The 21896-nt window shown below is 48.3% G+C and overlaps 1 protein-coding gene across 4 annotated transcripts in view; it reads right to left on the bottom strand.

Moving 5' to 3' along the window:
- The window catches only part of RAI1 (retinoic acid induced 1), a 231859-nt gene that overhangs the window by 110750 nt on the left and 99213 nt on the right, over positions 1-21896 (bottom strand). For 2 of the 4 annotated variants that reach the window (XM_063934842.1, XM_063934841.1), the window contains exon 2: positions 6507-6712. The exons of the other annotated variants lie outside the window; for them this stretch is intronic. The gene's annotated coding sequence lies outside the window, so the exon portion shown is untranslated. The remainder of the gene's footprint in view (positions 1-6506; positions 6713-21896) is intronic. 4 annotated transcript variants of the gene reach the window in all.

Here is a 21896-nt window from a genome sequence, read left to right as displayed (position 1 = left end):
TGCCCCATGAAAGTAATCTGTGTTTCTTCATTCTCTGCCATGAATTAGTGCCCCATGCATGTAATCTGTGCCCCCTGCCATGAATTAGTGCCCCATGCGTGAAGTCTGTGCCCCCTGCCATGAATTAGTGCCCCATGCGTGAAATCTGTGCCCCCTGCCATGAATTAGTGCCCCATGCGTGTAATCTGTGCCCCCTGCCATGAATTAGTGCCCCATGCGTGTAATCTGTGCCCCCTGCCATGAACTAGTGCCCCATGCGTGTAATCTGTGCCCCCTGCCATGAACTAGTGCCCCATGCGTGTAATCTGTGCCCCCTGCCATTAATTAGTGCCCCATGCGTGTAATCTGTGCCCCCTGCCATTAATTAGTGCCGCCTCATGCGTGTAATCTGTGCCCCCTGCCATGAATTAGTGTCTCATGCGTGTAATCTGTGCCCCCTGCCATGAACTAGTGCCCCATGCGTGTAATCTGTGCCCCCTGCCATGAACTAGTGCCCCATGCGTGTAATCTGTGCCCCCTGCCATTAATTAGTGCCCCATGCGTGTAATCTGTGCCCCCTGCCATTAATTAGTGCCGCCTCATGCGTGTAATCTGTGCCCCCTGCCATGAATTAGTGCCCCATGTGTGTAATCTGTGCCCCCTGCCATGAATTAGTGCCTCATGCGTGTAATCTGTGCCCCCTGCCATGAATTAGTGCCTCATGCGTGTTATCTGTGCCCCCTGCCATGAATTAGTGCCCCATGCGTGTAATCTGTGCCCCCTGCCATGAATTAGTGCCCCATGCGTGTAATCTGTGCCCCCTGCCATGAATTAGTGCCTCATGCGTGTAATCTGTGCCCCCTGCCATGAATTAGTGCCTCATGCGTGTAATCTGTGCCCCCTGCCATGAATTAGTGCCCCCTGCTTGAAATCTGTGCTCCCTGCCATGGATTAGTGCCCCCTGCTTGAAATCTGTGCCCCCTGCCATGAATTAGTGCCCCTGCTTATAATCTGTGACCCCTGCCATGAATTAGTGCCCCTTGCTTGTTATCTGTGCCCCCTGCCATGAACAAAGCCATTTGCCTTAAATATGCGCCCCATGCTTGGAATCTGTGCCCCCTGCCATGAATTAGTGCCCCTTGCTTGTTATCTGTGCCCCCTGCCATGAACAAAGCCATTTGCCTTAAATATGCGCCCCATGTTTGGAATCTGTGCCCCCTGCCATGAACAAAGCCATTTGCCTTAAATATGCGCCCCATGCTTGGAATCTGTGCCCCCTGCCATGAATTAGAGTCCCGTGTTGTGAATCTGTGTCACCTGCAACAAAATCACGCCCTGTGCCTGGAATCTCTGAGCCCCCCCTTGCTGAGAGTGTATAACCAGGGAATTGAATCTCTCCACTCCGCCAGGCGCATTTGCCCAAGGTCTGGAATGTGTGTCCCTTGACACAAGTAAGTGCCTGGCTTCTATGCCCTTTCCCTTAAATAGAACAAATGTGCCCCGAGCCTGCGGATTGTGTCCTATTAATGGAAATCTAAGCCCCTAAGTGGCAGTCCTGTTCCGCACCTGGATTCTGTGTTACCCCTGGCGCACCCCAGCTGGCAGTCTACGTTTCCTGTGTCTGCAGAGAGCTGGTGATAGACTGCAGAACACACAGTCACTATCCTGACTGATAAGTGCTGTTCAAGAGACCTTCCTCTAGCTATAATGATCTCTCAGCGTCTTTCCCCCTCAGCGGTAAGGTTAGTGCGACTCTCTCTCCTGCTTTTATCCAGAGATGTGAGGAATAAGGACACTACTTAAGACCCCCACTGCCTGCTTCTCCCGCCCCCTCTAAACTTGCAGGATTGACCTTCTCCGGAAAACAAGTATTTTTTTTTTTTTTTGCTGCAGATCTGCGGCTTGGTGCGGTGTTAGGGATTAATGGAGCCACGTTCTGCAGAGCTGAGTGCTCTGCCTTTATGACCGGAACAGCAGTGAGAAGCATCCGCCGGTGCTATAATGTTAAGGCAAGAAGCCAGAATGCTGGAACATCTACCAGACGCCCCATAAAGCGTTGTTGTAGGTCTCCATCCCTCCTGACTGGAGGGAGCACTAAGGGAAGACAGGTACTCAGGGTCTGTAATCCTCACCATGAAAATAAAGAGCTATTTGGAATATCTGTTTCTGGATTTCATTCTGCCATAGCAATCCACAGTCGTCAGCTTGTGCTTTTATTATATGAATGTGTAAAATGAGGACTATTTGCTAATAAGAAAAATATATCACAACCATTATCCCACCGGAATCTATGCTGCCTATTACGCACTGTGCTATTTACGCAATCAGAGCCTGTTGTAATTTCAGTGGCTCCTTTTTCTCGGAACCATAAATAGGCTTTCGGTTATTCGGATAAAGCCATCTCCTGTCTACTTGCCAGCACTTAGACCTGCTTAGTGCAGAGAGACGTCCCCTTCTATATCTCCCAGCTCTCCTCTCTTCCCGTTTAACTTTCCATCTCGCTTTCTCTTCTTTGCGGGAACTGCTCAATCAAGATCTAATACTTTTTAATTAATGTGTGGATGATTTCGCCGATGCCCTTGGCCGCCAGAGGTAATCAGACGCCGGGAAGGATTCTGCTTGTCTGGGCGCACAGAGCACTTATATGCTGGCAGAAAGCTGGAAAGCGTTTTCCTGGCCCCCACCCGAAGGATACAATACTTAGGACTTAGCATTCCAATCACAGACCTTATTTTTGCTCTGTGCTCGCAGATCCATCACGCTTTGAACATCATGACAGGTGCTGATACTGATGTTTTCAGTAATAACAGTCCGAGAATACAATCCGCAGCAGTACCTATAATGCAGTGTTCATTACGGGGGGGAACTGCCGGGAACTTGACTAAGACCAACCAGGCAGGGGAGCACCGGCGCCTTGGCTGAAGATAAGAGGAAAAGGAGGAAAGCACTTTTTAGGAAGTCTCTGGTTGGTTGTTTCAGCATGCTAGCCCTAAGCCTCTGCCTCAACTTATAAAGCTCCATTATATAGCCTACCCGGTAACGGTAGCAAAAGTAAGACGCTTGGAGTCTTTTCTACACAAAGAAATTGGATTTTTTTTTTAAAGCTTGTAGGATGTTGGCATGCCACGCGCGCGGCAAGGGTAGAGTGCCAAATCTGCGGTTTGCCAGGGATTCCTGTAACTCATTTAAAGAGAGCTAGACATTTCCTGTAAGTAGGAAAGCTGGCTACAGATGGACGCTGTGCAACTGGGTATGCCAGCCTCACCACACAATATCCCTGGCACACAAGGCTCAAGCAGCTGTCTACACGTCCTTCCTATTAATGTGCTGTTGTATAAATTAGACCTGATCGCTCTAACTGATCTTTAATGATACACGGAGACACATGAGGCTCAAAACTCCTTCCCCCACACCCCAGGCTCATTTTAATGGCTACTCTCATTAAAAGGGTATCAGACTTTCCCGCTTCGTGTAATAGCCCCCCCCCCCATCCCAAACAGACGCAGATGGGAAATCCCTTAACCCTTCTGTTAGCAGCAAGTAATTGATACGTTCAAGTTTTCTGGTGTCGATACTCAAAATTTAAAGGGGCACTGCTGCATTTTTGGGACAGGATGTTGCCAGCTCAGGGCCTAATTCGGGGACCGAAGCAATGCCGATGGCTGATCGATTATCGGTGATCAGCGCGCGCTCATTGCAACTCAATGGCTCTAGCATGCCAATTCCCAGCGCCCGTTGTAACCATTCGATAATCGACTGATAAGCGATGGGTCCTGGCGCCCTTGTACACAATCGCTTCGATTTGCTAAGCTGCTGGTGGGCGTCTCAATGCAAATCCAGGCGGCTACAAACATTTGCATATTTTAACACAGTCGTTGCGTACACCTTCGCAGCTGCGGCGGCGTTAGTGTACATTTCTCAATCAGGCCATCCGACTCTTCATCTAGCCACTGTCACACAAGAGAATATACTGTGCACAAGAGTTGGTCTGTATGAATGGTATATGGACTCCTAGACACGCATGACCAACTTTTTTCAATGTATTGGCCACAAACCGTTTACAAATGGACATAAAAATGATGCCGGGAAAAGGGGCGACAATATTAAAGGGGGTAGAGGGCCACAATACCCTCGGGGAGATCACAGATGCCCTACAGGCCATCAATTGGACAGCTCCGAACTGGCCCGCTGGTCCCTTCCAAACCTTTTTAGCAGGATAATCTGTTGCTAGGATACAAGACTTTGAAGAGGAATGCTGATACTGGACATTCTATAGAGCATTTCAGGGTCCTTCATGTGTCAGCACTGGGAAGATGAGACGCTAATCTCCCTAGGATCAAGGGCTGCGTACAGCTACGGATGCCTGTTATTTAAATGCAATGCAACTACACACGGATGCGTTTCGTTGTTTAACCCCTTCAGTGCAGAGGACTGGCTTCCCTCTGGTGCACTGCAGCGGAAACAATCCACTTACTTCACGGACTTGGTCCCCTGTAATTTACACTGCAAGGGTAGTAATAGCAGCTTTATAGGGAAGAAAAGGGGGTGGCGCTGTACTGCTATACCAAACTGAAGCTCCACCTGAATTTTAAAGACACTGAACATTGGTCTGTCAGCTAGGCAGGGGAGCAAGGTAGAAAATCAGCCATATCTCCGGTTAACAAGAATAAACTGTTGTCTGTATTAGTTCTACGCAGAAGGCAACACATTTTGGGGGTTTAAAGACAGATTAACACGTTAGAAAACCAAAATCTTAAATGAAATCGTTATTAAGGGATATGGATATTTTCTGTGAATTAGTGTTTAATATATGGATCCCCACAAAAAAAAAATTGTTTAGAAAAATTAAATAAAGAATCTTAATTTGAAAAAGCAATAAGGAACAGCGTCACCAATAAACCATAATATGTTTAGGGTAGGGGGGGGGGGGGTTTAAATTGGCACGACAGTCACATATACAGTACGCAATCTGTTTAAAGTAATTGTTTATTAATTAAAATTGACCAAATGAGTTTCCTGGATTCTGCTGTCAAGTGTGACATCTGCAATGGATCAAACGGCCACTGACCAAAATAAATATATTGCAATATCATTAAATCTGGTGTGCCATAGCCAAAACAGTAAAAAAGTTACACAAGCCATGGTCAAACAAGGAGTCACGTGACACAGTGCTGGGGAGCGCAGGGAGAATGATGTCATGCCCCAGTGACACGGTAAGTGGCTCCTTTATCATCACCGAGGAAGGGCTGTCAATGTGTGAGATTTAGGCAGGTGCAGTGTGTTTAAACACTGTCACTCAAACCATAGAGGGAACACAACAAAGTCCTTTTCCACTGCCCAATCATCTCCACCAAAGAGCTAATGCTTCGATGACCACGGATGTTTTCTATGCCCGCTACAGATGTAAGAGTTAACAGACACCTTTTATGATTTTAATCCATAATGAAGGTCTAATCATCTACTGCTTAGCCGAGATTTAACTCCTCTTTGCCCAAACCACACAACTTGAAAAGAAAAGGCACTGGTTCCAAGAGGTTTTATCATGTAGTCCTAGATCTTTAATCCCAGATGTAATGGATCCAGGTGCCCTATAAACCGGTTACATAGCTCAATGCAGGGAATCTGGGAGGCACGTCCGGAATTGGTGCCTTCAGCAAATGATCCTCTAAAACCTATGCCCACAGCACCGTACGATCCAGTCAGTAAAGCAGGGTGTGTAATGTATAGGTGGATTCTTTACAAATCTCATACATGGACGAAAACACAGCACTGGCAGGTGCAGAGACTGAAAGCTCGTCCATAATCTTACCTGTACGACTTATTTCCTAACTCATTCATAGTAAGAGGCTGACCACTCGGCAGAGAATAGGTTAACTCCAAACTCCTGCATCCGTACAAATAATCTATTAAAGCACCTGCCCCTTTTTGGTGGTCTGGTACCAGCTACTGCCCGTCCGTAATCCACTTTACTCACCTCTAACATCGCTTGTCAAAGGGATATGCACAAAAAGCAACAATAGTACTGCAATAGCATCAAGGGGTACTTCCCAAAGGCTTACAATCTAATCCATATTTACTAAAAATCATTGTTACATTCCGACACAATTATTATTATTTTTTATTAAAAGCTGCGTTGTTCTCCAATATTGCCTAAAACTGCAAATGTCTAGCCCTGTATACACTGTAGGGGTTAAGATGAATTTTTGGTAGACTCTACAGAATTGCGGTTCACTCTTCTCATGGACTCGGTATAAGAAGCTCAGAGAACCAGGCTACGGTCAACCTCAGAACTAGTCAAAGAGTGGGGGTTTTTAAAAGTGCCTTCAAACACCCTTGGTGTCACAATACACTGAACTAACCAGTGGTCAAAGAGACTCTCCGAGAATTGGGATCCTGTTTTTTTAGCCAGGGTACTGTTAACATTTTGATTTCCAGCGAGTGAACTGTACCACCACCCCCACCTAACCAGCTTCATATCAAACACAAGGGACAAAAAATTGCACAGCAGACAACATAACAAGATGTACCTGAAATGTCTCCTTGGCTATCACTCTCTTCTCTTCTCTCCTGTAGCACAATGGCCAGGTTATGTCCTTACGAGGAGGAGATGTGAAAAATGGCACAATTCTTATTTTTCATCCTTCTCAGCAATCCTTCAAAGCTTCTCAGCGGTGATTATTCACAAACCACTGGGGATAAGAGGTAATTAGGAACGGCCGCTGTAGCATCCAGCCTGAAAATGTAGAGGCAGAGATAGGAGGGGGTGTGAGAGCAGACAGCAGAGTAGGGAGGAGGGGGGGTGGGGGGGGGGGGTAGGTCATTGACAGTGTCTATTGAGACATCAGGTTGGGGGCTTGGATGTGCAGAGATGCTACTGGCACGGCAGCCTTTGTTTGGGGAGTAGGTGGCGTGCCCCCCCTCTCTCTCTCTTCTCTCTCGTATGCCGTGTTTGTGTGTGGATGAGTGTGTGGCTGCCTGTTTGTGCCAGGAATAGAAAGCAAGGAGCAGGCAGCACTCTGAAATGCCAACGAGAGGGGTCAGGGAGGGATGGAGAGCTCTGCTCTTTGCTTGCTATACTCAGGAGAGAGAGAGAGAGAGAGAGAGAGAGAGAGAGAGAGAGAGAGAAAGAGAGAGAGAGGGGGGGGAACTAGAGCGTCTTCTCTTGTTCTCATCCAGATTCTCTTCCCCGACCCCATCAATAATACATCCTAAATTCTCTCAGTCATTAACTCTTCCAAGGTCACCTATGGGAAGGTGATCGAATGACCAGAGATAGCCCAGCTGGACAAGAGCCAAGGGACTCTTTAGCATCCACAGTCATTTTTGCATTTTATATTGGTACCAGGAAAAGCAAGAGCAAACTGGCAAAGACCCGGTCCCTGCAAAGAATTCCTTGCAGGAATGGAGAAAATGCAACAATTTATATTTTGCAAGGAATGGATACAAATTAATGATCTTTAGTGATTATGAGTGAGCTGAGTATATCTGTCATTCTCAGGGAATATAAAGGGGACGTGGGATAGGGCAGTGCGGTCAAAAATTCTGTCATGTTACCAAACATAATTCTAACAAGTGATTACCCTGTGATGGAGAAACTATGACATTCTAATTCAGAGGTTCATAATCTGTAGGTCAGGACCCAAGAACTTGGTTGGCAAGCCTTTCCGATCCGGATCAAACGGGCATGTTTACAGAATGAGAGACGGAGGGCGATGTGACCTAATTTGCTAAGTAAGTCATGCAAGGACCATTCCTCGCCTCTGCCCCTCACACGGGCACCAGCGCAGTTGCCAGGTCAGCCTTTAACTCTGGAAGATGGCACAAGCACGTTTCTTTCCCCGTACTGCGCACTGCGCTGTCACTGTGTACAGTCCTTACGCCTGTACAACTTTTTTTTCTGGTTACCTGAGCCCTAAGGATGGGTAGTCATAATTCTCTTCCCGCTAAGCTGTTTTGTAAGATGAATACACTACTTATAAAATATCATTTTGTATAATAGCTGGTACGTATCCCGTTTCCTGGCAGTTAAGTTGTAATAAAAATAAAATATTCAAATCATAGCTGCAATGCAATTAAAAGACAAACATTAATCATTCAAAACCAACCCATCAGTCAAAAAACAGATCCTCAGTTTGGACCCTCGGACAAAAATCTTTAGGAACCTCTTTTCTAGATTATATAAATTCACAGGTTTATTCTCTACTTGCTCTTGTAATCAACTGTACTGCGCAACGGAATATGCTGGCGCTATATAAATAAAAACAAACCCCCTGATGTGCTGATTAACAGCTTGACCACTAGTAAGCCTCAGACTTGGAATCCTAGCAGCTTACGACTAACACATTAAACCTTGGGGCTCAGGATCTGTACAGAAAGATAGCACTCATGGTTAAGATTATGCTTGTCGGGTATAATTCTCCAAATGTAAATGTATGCAAAAGCTTTGCGGACCCACACGGTTCTTAAAAGTACAACAACCACGAGACTCCATTTCGGCCACAGTTAAACGTACACTGTTCTGTGACTGGCCTTAAAAAGACATGCACTCAAAAGAGCCAAGGTCCAAAGCAACGCTGTTGTCATCGTAATACTACCAGCACTGCAGGATATAATTTCCGAGCAGCCTGGCAGGTCACATGATATCCATGATTTGCCTCTAATCCTACTGCAGATCTAGATCCAAATATCTACAAAATATGAGAGTTGGAGGAACTGTCTAACTCCAGAACCCCTATCCCTGTTCCTGGCCAGTAGTACAGCCAGAGGCCCTTTCTTCATTTGCCTGGGATGTCTGCTGTTATTGAGAATAAGCGAAACGGACTTCTGACCAATAGTCAGTAACTGCAATGGTGCAACCCATGCTAGAAGGAAGGTGACCAATCAGTATTTCCTCCTGTACTTTTCTAACACCATGGAAAGGGGATCAGTCCCTGCAGCGAGTACTGACTGGGGAAGCTAGGAACAAGAATGGACACCATGTTCTGGATTATGATCCAGCCCCTACACAAGGAGAACATGCTACTCCTGTGAATTTTCAAACACAGCCTGCATGCAACATGGCAGCTAGAATATGACTGGTTGGTACTTCATCTCCAGTCCTGGATTTCCTACTAGGCACGAAAGGCACATGCTTAGGGGTGCCACTATCAAGGGGAAGCAGCAGTACCCCTGCATCAGAGCTTTCCAGTGCCCCAATATTGTGCCTGGGGACGGCCTGACCCACTGTTTATCATTTTCCACTTCATCTCCAATCCTTGATAAAACTCCCCTTACGTACAATGCCTACTAAGTCTCCGGGATCACGGGCAGCTTTGCCTGAGAAGAGACCAGAGAGAGAAGACTTCTTTGTGGATGCCCCAGCACGTTCCTATAACAGAAAAACACTGAAGGGAGCGACTTCTACTAAGTTAATATTCAAGAGAATGACAGCAGCATCACACAAACCCCTCCTAAACCCTGGCAGTAAATTATGGACATCTAGGCCTATGTACCTGTCCGTCTTGTCTGTGATGTTTTGCTGTACATTATATCAAGCGCTAATGACTGCAGCTATGTCACATCTGCAAGTTGCCAGGCTCTATTCATCACCCATCTATACCCCAGCATATATACTCCAGTGTCCCCTACTGGATGAAGGAGAAATAAGTTTCCTGTTCTTCATTTTAGGACAAACCGGACTTTGGTTTGACAAAATATTTGAATAATTATTTTATTTGGATTAACAGACACAGAGGACAGTATGTAATGAAGAGCGGGTTGGCCGGAAGTATGGGTTCCCGGCCAAACTCTGACGTTTTTTTAAAGCGGCAATCATGTAGAAGGGAAAACCATACCTAGTAAATGATTGCCACTTTAAAAAAACATCAGAGTTCGGCCGGGAACCCGAACCTCCGGACAACTTAGACTTCATTACATCTGGACTAGAGGCTGATTCTGAGCCGCCCGCAAAATGAGCTGTAGTTGTGTGGAGCCAATTTACTACCTTATGCTGCAGTGAGTGTCTGTCCAACATACTGTATGTGTGTGCGCAAGTGGAAACTCGTGCTTTTCTTTGATTTTACTCCGTCCACCACAACCATCATGTATTTGCACTGGTCCCATGCGTGGTGCAAGGGATCCTTCAGATACAAGCTTCTCTTACCCGTACACACGACTCAGAATCGCATGGAGTTCTTGATATAGGACCGTGAAACACCCACAAGTCAGGACGGTTCTGTGCGATCGCTTTGTAGTTCAAGCCCCAAAATGCCCTAACTCAAGGAAAAAGAGATCCGGCCAAGTTGCGTCCAAATTACAGTAGGATGGACATACGCAAAGACGGGTAATTTTGCATTTGCGCAAGTGTTGTGTGTCAGTATACGGACACCCACCTTCCATACGGAACATCGTTCTCTAATGGAATGCTGAATTTAGGGAAAGAAAGAACCGGGAGACACTTTTGTAACTGTCCTCGGACAATGCACTAGAACCACAGGCCGTCTCTGATGACTGGATCAAGGCAGCCCATCTGAGAGATGCAGAGAATGTGCATACGACATGCTGTCTCACAGGTGTTAAAGGGAGATTCCACAGACAGACAACTTTGCTGGTTTATACAGGATACTCTGTAATTCTAATCATATATATTCATTTAACCTCCTGCCGGGCATGGTCGCATCAGATGCGACTACACCAGCAAGTGCCTTATCTGATCTGATACACAGTGTGTGCAGCTGCAGGAAGATCCCACTGCCTCCCCAAGAGTTTGCTGAAGTGCCAATCACCGCTGATCGGTCAGCACAGCAGGACCTCCCACCCGGCGGCTACAGACAATTGCAGCCGATGGGAAAATGTACCTGAACCCCCAACTCCCACAAGCCCATCCATTGAGTACCTGGTGACTCAGCAGCTGTGAAAATGAAAGTTGAGATGTTTTGCGATGTTGCCTTTGGACACAACACTACAGAGCACAGAGCAGCTCTGCGTCACATCCAAGACAACAGAAAGAAACAGAGGTCTATTCATTTCCTAAACTGCCTCCATTTAAAAGTTCTTGAAGAGTTAAAATATATTAAAAATGTCTACATTATACTCCGCTCCATAGCCTCTGCCTTTCCTGTGGTGACTCTGGTGACGGACTACTTCAGATCTTGATTGCTGGTCTCTTGAAATATGTCAGTGACCTCTACGGCTAGCCTACGAAACATGCCAGTTATAATGTATGCCGAAGACCTGCAAATGCCAAGGATAACCCTGAAGGACCCCCATACAATACATCAGACAACCATTTCCCCGATATGACCTGAACTGCCAATCGGAAACCAGCAATGATCAACGACATGACAGGAAATTCTTCATGTTAAAGATCCTACATTTTTAGGGTCGGGATCGGGGAATTGAAATTCTCCAGCATGTTGAATATCCCCAATTCCCCGACATGGCCACAGGGGATTGAAGAATTGCAAAAATCTTTCGTAGGTCGGGGAATTGAGGATATTCAATACGAAAACGGTCAGGAACGGCAAATATGGGATTTTTAACATGAAGAATTTCACCGACGAAATCGAGGATCCTCAATGGCCGCCGATCTGAGATGGTGGTTCGGGGAGTGGGGGGGGGGGGTTGGGGGGTTGGGTTTCTGGGCACACTTTACTGTGTCCCTGGGCAGCAAAAGCAACAGGGGGCACATGCAGACCAGTTACCAGGGCCTGCTGATTTATTGCAATGTCTACCTTCAAATGACATTATTTATTAAATGCATGCCAATACTAAATACGTCTATTCCAGCATTCTTTCTGAGCTTTTCAGAAGTGTCATCTATCACTCTGTAAAGCCATATCCGTTTCTATCACCTACTGTATAGTCTTGTTTTTTACACCTACAGTACATGTGACACCAATCTGATCATTTGCCAATGCAGACAATACAGCAGAGCTGTGTGCTATATATACAAAGGTGTGGAGAATAACGAGTTTTATGGTAAGAACTTACCCTTGTTAAAACTCTTTCTGCGAGGTACACTGGGCTCCACAAGGAATGGACAATGGGGTGTAGAGTAAGATCTTGATCCGAGGCACCAACAGGCTCAAAGCTTTGACTGTTCCCAGAATGCATAGCGCCGCCTCCTATATCACCCCGCCTCCCTGCACAGGATCTCAGTTTTTAGTTAACCAGTCCAATGCAGTAGCAGGAAAAGAGACGACAACGGTTAGTAGCCACAACACCGCATTCTCACGACAGGAGACGTGTCAGCGGCTAATGCCATACCAACCCAAAGAAGCTAAGTGCGTCAGGGTGGGCGCCTTGTGGAGCCCAGTGTACCTCGCAGAAAGAGTTTTAACAAGGGTAAGTTCTTACCATAAAACTTGTTTTCTGCTGCGGGGTACACTGGGCTCCACAAGGAATGGACAATGGGGATGTCCCAAAGCAGTTCCTTATGGGAGGGGACGCACTGTAGCGGGCACAAGAACCCGGCGTCCAAAGGAAGCATCCTGGGAAACGGCAGTATCGAAGGCATAGAACCTTATGAACGTGTTCACAGAGGACCACGTAGCCGCCTTGCACAATTGTTCAAGGGTCGCACCACGTTGGGCCGCCCAAGAAGGTCCAACAGACCGAGTAGAATGGGCCTTAATGTGATCAGGAGCAGCGAGACCAGCCTTCACATAAGCATGTGCAATCACCATTCTAATCCATCTGGCCAGAGTTTGCTTGTGAGCAGGCCAGCCACGTTTGTGAAACCCAAACACAACAAAAAGAGAATCAGATTTCCTAATAGGGGCAATTCTCTTCACATAGATACGGAGAGCCCGTACCACATCCAAAGACCGCTCTTTGGGAGACAGATCAGGAGAAACAAGTGCCGGAACCACAATCTCCTGATTAAGGTGGAACGAAGAAACCACCTTAGGTAGATAGCCGGGACGAGTCCTAAGAACCGCCCGGTCACGGTGAAATATCAGATATGGGGAACTACAGGACAAGGCACCCAAATCCGACACTCTTCTAGCTGAAGCAATAGCCAGCAGAAACACCACCGTAAGGGAAAGCCACTTAAGGTCAGCTGAACCAAGAGGTTCAAACGGAGACTCTTGTAACGCCTCCAAAACCACCGACAAGTCCCAAGGAGCCACAGGCGTGACATAGGGAGGTTGGATACGCAACACGCCCTGAGTAAAGGTATGCACATCAGGTAAGGTCGCAATTTTTCTCTGAAACCACACCGACAAGGCAGATATTTGAACCTTGAGAGAGGCCAGACGCAGGCCTAAGTCCAGGCCCTGCTGAAGAAAAGCCAACAACTTGGCTATACTAAACTTGGAAGCGTCATAATCGTTAGATGCGCACCAAACAAAGTAAGAATGCCAGACCCTATAGTAAATCCGAGCCAAAGCCGGTTTCCGGGCCCGCAACATATTTTGAATGACCGCCTCAGAAAACCCTTTAGCCCTTAAGACGGAAGCTTCAAGAGCCACGCCGTCAAAGACAGCCGGGCTAGGTCCTGGTAGACACAGGGGCCCTGAACGAGGAGGTCTGGGCGTTGTGGAAGTAGAATTGGATGCTCTGACGATAGGCCTTGCAGGTCTGAGAACCAGTGCCGTCTGGGCCACGCTGGAGCTATGAGAAGCAGAATTTCTTTTTCATGCTTGAACTTCCGAATTACCCTTGGCAGGAGTGACACCGGAGGGAAAACGTACGGCAGCCGAAAACCTCCACGGTACCGCCAGCGCATCCACGAATGCTGCTTGAGGATCCCTTGTCCTTGCTCCGAAGACCGGAACCTTGTGATTGTGTCGAGACGCCATCAGATCTACGTCTGGAAGGCCCCACCTTTCCACTAGGAGTTGAAACACTTCTGGATGGAGGCCCCACTCGCCGGCATGCACGTCCTGACGACTGAGAAAGTCCGCTTCCCAATTCAGGACTCCCGGAATGAATATTGCCGATATGGCCGGTAGATGGCGTTCTGCCCACTGTAGAATCCGTGAGACTTCCTTCATTGCTAGGCAGCTTCGAGTGCCGCCCTGATGATTTATGTAAGCCACTGTGGTGGCGTTGTCCGACTGTACTTGAACAGGACGGTTCTGAATTAAATGCTGGGCTAGGTTCAAGGCATTGAAGACCGCCCGCAACTCCAGAATATTGATCGAGAGGAGGGACTCCTCCTTGGTCCAACACCCCTGAAGGGAGTGTTGCTCCAGCACCGCGCCCCAACCTCTTAGACTGGCATCTGTCGTCAACAGGACCCAGTCGGCTATCCAGAACGGACGGCCCCTGCACAGTTGTTGGTCCCGGAGAAGGGAAAGGGGAGACATGATAGAAACTTTCAAATATATGAAGGGTTTTAACAAAGTCAAGGAGGGAAACATTCTCCAAATGAAGAGAAGCAATAGGACACGAGGACATGCACTGAGACTGGAGGGGGGGAGGTTCAGGGGAAATTTGCGGAAAAATTATTTCACAGAAAGGGTAGTGGACAAGTGGAATAGCCTCCCATCAGAGGTGGTAGAGGCTAAGACAGTAGAGCAATTTAAACATGCATGGGATAGACATAAGGATATCCTTACAAAGAAATAAGGATCAAATAAGGTTAGTGATAAAAAATAATATAAAAAAATAAAAAAAAATAAGGGGCAGACTAGATGGGCCAAGTGGTTCTTATCTGCCGACAAATTCTATGTTTCTATGAGCCACCAGAGCAGCAACAGACGGACCTCCGGAGTCAATGAGATCATTTGAGACCTGATCCGGTGGCAGGACGTCCCATTTGGCTAGAATCAGCCTCTGGAGAGGGCGAGAGTGAAATTGAGCGTACTCCACCATGTCGAATGCTGACACCATGAGGCCCAGCACCTGCATCGCCGAATGTATCGACACTTGCGGACGAGATAGGAAGCAACGAATCCTGTCCTGAAGTTTCAGGACTTTCTCCTGAGACAGGAACAACCGCTGGTTGTGAGTGTCCAATAGTGCTCCCAGATGCACCATGCTCTGAGTAAGGATCAGGGATGACTTCTTCCAGTTGATGAGCCACCCGTGGGCTTGCAGAAACCGGACCGTCACATCTAGATGACGCAGGAGAAGTTCTGGGGAATTTGCCAGGATTAACAAGTCGTCCAAATACGGCAGTATCCTGACCCCTTGACGGCGGAGTACCACAGTCATCACCACCATGACTTTTGTAAAGACTCGCGGAGCCGTTGTTAAACCAAAAGGTAACGCCCGAAACTGGTAATGGCAGTTGCCAATCGCAAATCTCAGGTATTGCTGATGAGACACTGCTATAGGAATATGCAGGTAAGCATCCTGTATATCCAGGGAGACCATGAAGTCCCCAGGTTCCAAGGCCAGAACTATAGAGCGAAGGGTTTCCATCGGGAACTTGGAAACCTTCACAAACCTGTTCAATGCCTTGAGGTTGAGAATGGGGCGGGAGGACCCATTCGGTTTCGGGACTAGAAACAGCGGAGAATAGTACCTCCCCTCTGCGCAAGAGGCACCTGTACTACGACTCCTGTATCCAGGAGGGTCTGTACCACCGAATGTAGAGTATTTGTCTTTGTCTTGTCCAACGGGACATCTATCTGGCAAAATCGATGAGGGGGTCGTTTTTGAAGGCTATGGCGTAACCTCGAGTGACGACTTCCCGTACCCAGGCATCTGAAGTGGTCTTCAACCATTCCTGGGTATACCCTAGAAGCCGGCCCCCCACCCTGGGATACCCCAGAGGGAGGCCCGCCCCATCATGCGGCAGGCTTATCTGTCTTGGAAGCTGGCTGACGGGCCGCCCAGGCTCTTTTGGGCTTAGGCTTACCAGGTTTGGAAGTGCGGGCCTGTTTGTTGTACGCCTGACCTTTTGCTTTACCTGAAGGACGAAAGGGGCGAAAGGAAGTACCTTTAGCCTTCGACACAGAAGGAGCAGTACTTGGCAGACAGGCAGTTTTGGCAGTAGCCATCCTCCCCAAACAGAATATCTCCCTTAAAAGGGAGTACCTCCAGGGTTTTTCTAGAGTCCAGACCACAGACCAGGATCTCAGCCACAATATCCGGCGAGCCAGGACTGACGTAGTAGAGGCCTTGGCTGCCAGGATACCGGCATCAGAAGCCGCCTCTTTAATATAACGAGAAGCTCTGACAATATAAGACAAGCATTGTCTAGCATGGTCAGAGGAGATTTCAGCATCTAACTCCAAGGCCCATGCTTCAATGGCCTCTGCAGCCAAAGTAGCTGCAACAGTGGGCCTTTGTGCAGCACCCGTGAGGGTGTAAATCGCTTTCAGACAACCCTCCACACATTTATCCGTAGGCTCTTTTAGAGACGTGACGGTGGTGACCGGTAGAGCTGAGGAAACCACCATCCTAGCCACATGCGAGTCCACTGGAGGAGGCGTTTCCCAATTCTTAGACAGCTCCGGCGCGAGGGGATAGCGAGCCAGCATCTTCTTTTGAGGCACAAACTTCATACCCGGGTTTTCCCAGGGTTCCTGACGTATATCAATTAGGTGGTCAGAGTGAGGTAAAACTTGTTTAATCACCTTCTGACGCTTGAACCTATCTGGTTTCTTAGGAGGAACGGATGGCTCGGTATCATCCGTAATCTGTAAAATTAACTTAATAGCCTCCAAAAGATCAGGAACATCCACATGTGAACCACCCTCCCCATCAGCCGAATCTGAGTCAGAACCTGGGGGGTCAGTGTAAGTGCCGTCTTCATCCGACGAGGTGTCAGTGACAGCAGTGGATTGTGAGGAGACAAGCGCTCGGTTAGAGGACCCCTTGGACGTAGGCGAGCGACGGTCAGACTTTTTAGTAGTCAGGGACTGGTTCAACTTCTTTAATTGAGCAGATAAATCGTCCGCCCACGGCGGGTTAGCTACAGGGACCACATACGGTTGTACCGGCATTGGGGGTCCCTTAGGGGGTGTTAGTTTATGAACTAGCGTATGCAGAAGCGTGGAAAAAGCGGCCCACGGCGGGTCATTATTTGCCACCGTCCCACTGGGGGGCAAGGAGCCCCCTGAACCAGAGCCCAAAGCTGCTATATTCTCCTCATAGGTATCTGCGGCTTCAGCAACACAGGCAGTGTGTTCAGCCCCAGAACCGTTACCCTGAGAAGCAGACATGATATAACTTGCAGTATCAGGTAACACAGTACAATCTGTCAGCAGCACAATACTTCTAGCCCAAACCCCTGCGCAGTGTAGTCAGCACCAGCAGAGATAAAGGAGAGATATGGTGACCAAATAACAGAGAAAAATACGTAATACAGTATATCTTTGTGAAAATCCTATATTAGATAAAACCTGACGCACCAAGCCCCCTCAGGTTATAGAATATAGGGATAGCGAGTTGAGTGAAAGACACGAAATGGACACCACTCAGCTATCAAATGCACAAACAAATAATCACAGTTTGTAGAATGCAGAGGTTATTACTAACAATAATACTGCACTGGACTAGCTTCCACAGCTATATAACAATAGATATAACAGTACACAGTAAGAACTGGATGTATATCACAGGGTAATTGTACTAGGAAACCCTGACTAAGTGCACTCTTTCTTAACTAACACTGACTAAAAAAGGCAGGTAGAATACTTAAGTGTCTTGTAAAGTCACAGCACTGACAACCAGGCGGCTTTACATAGGAGGATTTGCCCAAGCATTCCCAGGAACAGTGAGCTGAGGGATAATGGCGCCGCAGACACTGCCAGGGAGTGAGGGAGAGACAGATATGCAGCTCCAGGGCGGGAACATTTGCAGAAAATGGCGCCCTGGGGCTGGGGGAGGGACTTCAGGTCCAAGCTCTATCCCCCTGCTGGCAAAACCACCGGGTACAGCGGGCTCTAATAAAATGGTTTATAGAGAAAACCTGACCTGTCCCATGCCCTGGTGATCTAGTGGGATCGCCTGTACTGCCACAGTGTCCACCGCCAGCGCGCGCGGCCCACCTCCCACTGACCGCGCCGGATCGCGATAAAGACCGGGTCCCGCAAGCGGGACCCACTCACCACCTCCCGAAGTGCGGCCACGCGATCCCGGAGAGCCCCCGTCGTGTGTGCCTGACAAGAAGAAAACCGGAGCCTCCTGCTGTAGTTACCCGGCAACCAGGGTTCGGGAGTGTACAGCGCCGCCGGGGAGAGCCGGAGCTGCAGCCATGAATGTCCACTGACATGTAACACTGCTGCTGCCCTTGAAGTCTTCACTTTTTTCCTCAGAAAAAAAGCTCTTCTTAGGGCTGCCTGGAGCAGCCCCCTGTTAAGTGCCTGCTACTGCAGCACCAACTACAAAACTGAGATTCTGTGCAGGGAGGCGGGGTAATATAGGAGGCGGCGCTATGCATTCTGGGAACAGTCAAAGCTTTGAGCCTGTTGGTGCCTCGGATCAAGATCCTACTCTACACCCCATTGTCCATTCCTTGTGGAGCCCAGTGTACCCCGCAGCAGAAATATACATATACAGTATACATGAAATCATCACAAAGAAGCAAGATAGATTAGGAGATGTGAGCAGCAAAAGTTGCATACAAAACAATAAATGACATTATATGATAGTGATCACCCCCTACAACAACGGTCATTAATTTTCATTATTTGCCTAGAAAAGGCCCAAACACTAAGGGGGTAATTCAGAGTTGATCGCAGCAGCAAATTTGTTAGCAGTTGGGCAAAACCATGTGCACTGCAGGTGGGGCAGATGTAACATGTGCAGAGAGAGATAGATTTGGGTGTGGTGAGTTCAATCTGCAATCTAAATTGCAGTGTAAAAATAAAGCAGCCAGTATTTTCCCTGCACAGAAACAAAATAACCCACCCAAATCTAACTCTCTCTGCAAATGTTATATCTGCCCCACCTGCAGTGCACATGGTTTTGCCCAACTGCTAAAAAATTTCCTGCTGCGATCAACTAGGAATTACTCCCCATGTGCACTGTAGGTGGGGCAGATATAACATGTGCAGAGAGAGTTAGATTTGGGTGGGGTGTGTTTAATCTGAAATCTAAATTGCAGTGTAAAAATAAAGCAGCCAGTATTTACCCTGCACAGAAACAATATAACCCACCCAAATCTAACTCTCTCTGCACGTTATATCTGTCCCACCTGCACTGCACATGGGGGGTCATTCCGACCGATCGCTCGCTGCAGTTTATTGCAGCACAGCGATCGGGTCGGATTTGCGCATGCGCCGGCGCATGCTGGACGGCCGAAGGCCGTAGTACCATAGCGATCGCATCTGCCTGATTGACAGGCAGAGGTGGTCGCTGGGCAGGAGGGGGGCTGTACGGCGGCATTAAGCCACCGTTGGGGGGGGGGGGGGGGGGGGGGCGGGCCGTGGCGGCTGCGTGACGTCACATGCAGCCGCTGCGACTTGGGCAGCGCAGAGGTTCTCCCGGCCAGCCGCAGGAGCTGCGCTGGCCGGGAGTTACTCCTGAAATGCATAAGCATCGCCGCTGTGCAATGGTTTTGCATTTCTTGGGGGGGGGTAGACTCTGACATGCGGTGCGGACTAGCTCTGTGTTCCGAGCACCTTACTGCTTCTTAGAAACTAAATGTAGGGAGGCTTAGCACTAGGCCACCGATATATCACAGTGCGTGCCTGTAAGAGCCTTATTACGGTATGGTACCGCCGCGTCTCCGGCCCCTAATACATTCCTACTTCATGGCTCTCAGGGGACATTCTTACAGCATCTCAGTTATTGAGGAGTAAGACTCTGCAGGCCGGCCGAGTGCTGTGCAATTCGCTAAGCCTACATATACAGGGCCTCATGTGTAGTTAGAATCAAGTCCGAATAAAGGGTGTCACCTGGACAAACCAGGCTGCCAAGCAAGTGGTGCAAATGCATTTATTATTTATATATTTTGCACACAGTGAAAGCACCGCTTGCCCTTTGCACGTAGCACGCACCGGGCAGCTTAATTTTGACCCTGCAATTCCGAGCTGAGCTAGGATGAGCTATCCTTCCCCGCTCTAAATCTATCTGCACATTATAAATTCCACGCCCCCTCCCGGTTTTACCAATGTGTACAATTGCATCTTCTAGCTTGATTTCCTCCTAACGCTAAACGAAGCCCACAGAGTGCAAGCAGGGACTGGCAGGAACACTGCGGGTGGGGCTGCTTCTGACCTATTGTTCTGTGATCGCTCTCTGCTTCCAGGATGCGGGATCAGGAGATGACATGCGGCTCATGCCACAGGACTGCTTTCCATTCACTGGGTGGTAAGGGGAGCTGCGTCTGAGCACTACTCCACAGCCAGATCTGTCTGCACAACAGATGTAGCCTCAGTCCCTCTCACACATGACTCACTGATGACAGACCTGGCCTTCTCCCGGAGCCCACCAGACCCACGTGGCCTTTTTTATGGAAAACAAATTGACAATGCATCGCATTGAATCTCTGCTCTCATGTAGAGGAGAAAGCGACACAGGGATCCTGCTAATAAATGCCATGGCTTAGTAGCACAACACACAAGAACAGGTGGCACGTAGAGAAACTAGACACGGATGTCATATCATACTCCTCATCTAGGTGCGGCACCCTTTAACCTTTTCAGGGCTAGGGGCAAATTCAGTTCTGATTGCCTGTGCCTTCCCTGTGCCAGCCTGCAAAGAACGAATCAGTGACCCAATGTCTACGCGCGGTTCAACATTAGATGAAGACGTATAAGGGAACCAACCGGTCTCTGAACTACCGGACCACGGGCGGAACGGCACGTGTCAAACAGCAGCACTCCTGCATTTGTGTGCCCCAAAATACTACGGCCCAATAAATGTCCAGATTTTTGCTCCCCCCTTGAAATTCTGACCATTCTGGTGACTGCAGACTCCAGTAACAGTGCTTACAAACGAAGCTTACGGTGCAATTTAAAAGAAAAGAACGTCGTATAAATTCGGATTCCCCATACAACCCACAGTCTCTCCGAGCCTCCTCTTTATCCGCTGTAGGTCTCATGCTGCCTGTCTTTTTTTTTTTTTTTTTTTGTTCCGCCCCTATCTGACCAGCCTGGAACAGATGAGTGGGTTAATGTGAGATTTGGGGGGAGAGCAGGGGAGCACACGCAGGTTACAGAAACAGTCAGAATTGCCCACCCATATAGATTTAAATTGGGGATGTGGGCCTGCCCGAGGCAGCTTCTGTTTTATACTGAACTCCCCATCACAGAAGCAGCCTTCACGCAGGAGGCCCCACAAATTCCTAAAACTAGAGCGAGGCGCTGTAGCGGCTGGAAGAATTTGAGATATTGAACGGGATGCAAGGCAATTTGCCAGAGCAGGTTGTAGAGCACCAGGCCGCTTGGGACTGTCATAAATGATGAAGGGATTGGGACAGGAAACAAGTGTCTGCCAAGAGTACGCGGCGACCAACAAGACCCCTTACACAGCGCCCTGCTCCAAGCATACTCCACAGGAGAAGCTGCGCCCGTGACAGGCCACCGACTGCAGAATTGTCACAGGGCTTAGAAGTCATTAGACCGAGAGAGCGCGCGAGAGAGAGAAGGAGGCCCACATAAAACCACCTCTCCTCCAGCAGGCTGCGGCTGAGGTATCATCAGCACAATTAGGGTGATTTAGCAAGCAGGCGGACCGAGCAGGCAGACAAGCTTCCCATTCCAACAGTATTTTGGGCTGTGTGTTCTAGGTTACACTACAGTGCCATATACAGTACACATCAGATGCTTGTTATCAGCTGAACATCACTTGTATGCAATACGCTTCACTTCCATCATAAAATCATATATCGCCACCTCGGTTTATATTACAGGCACTAACGGAGCAGAGTCCCCACCACCCAACCGGCGCAGCAGGAAATAACGGCAGCATACCAAACTATCAGTAATAAAATCAGCCATATTTTTCTACGTTTTCAGAACGGGACACGCTGACCAATCAGGGGTTTAGGCTGTGCCTCGGGTAATCTGCCGGGACCAATGGCCACATTC

The sequence above is a fragment of the Pseudophryne corroboree genome, chromosome 7 (assembly GCF_028390025.1).
Source record: "Pseudophryne corroboree isolate aPseCor3 chromosome 7, aPseCor3.hap2, whole genome shotgun sequence".
Lineage (NCBI taxonomy): Eukaryota > Metazoa > Chordata > Amphibia > Anura > Myobatrachidae > Pseudophryne > Pseudophryne corroboree.
Note: the sequence above shows the minus strand (reverse complement) of the source record. Positions and strands in the feature narration are given on the sequence as shown.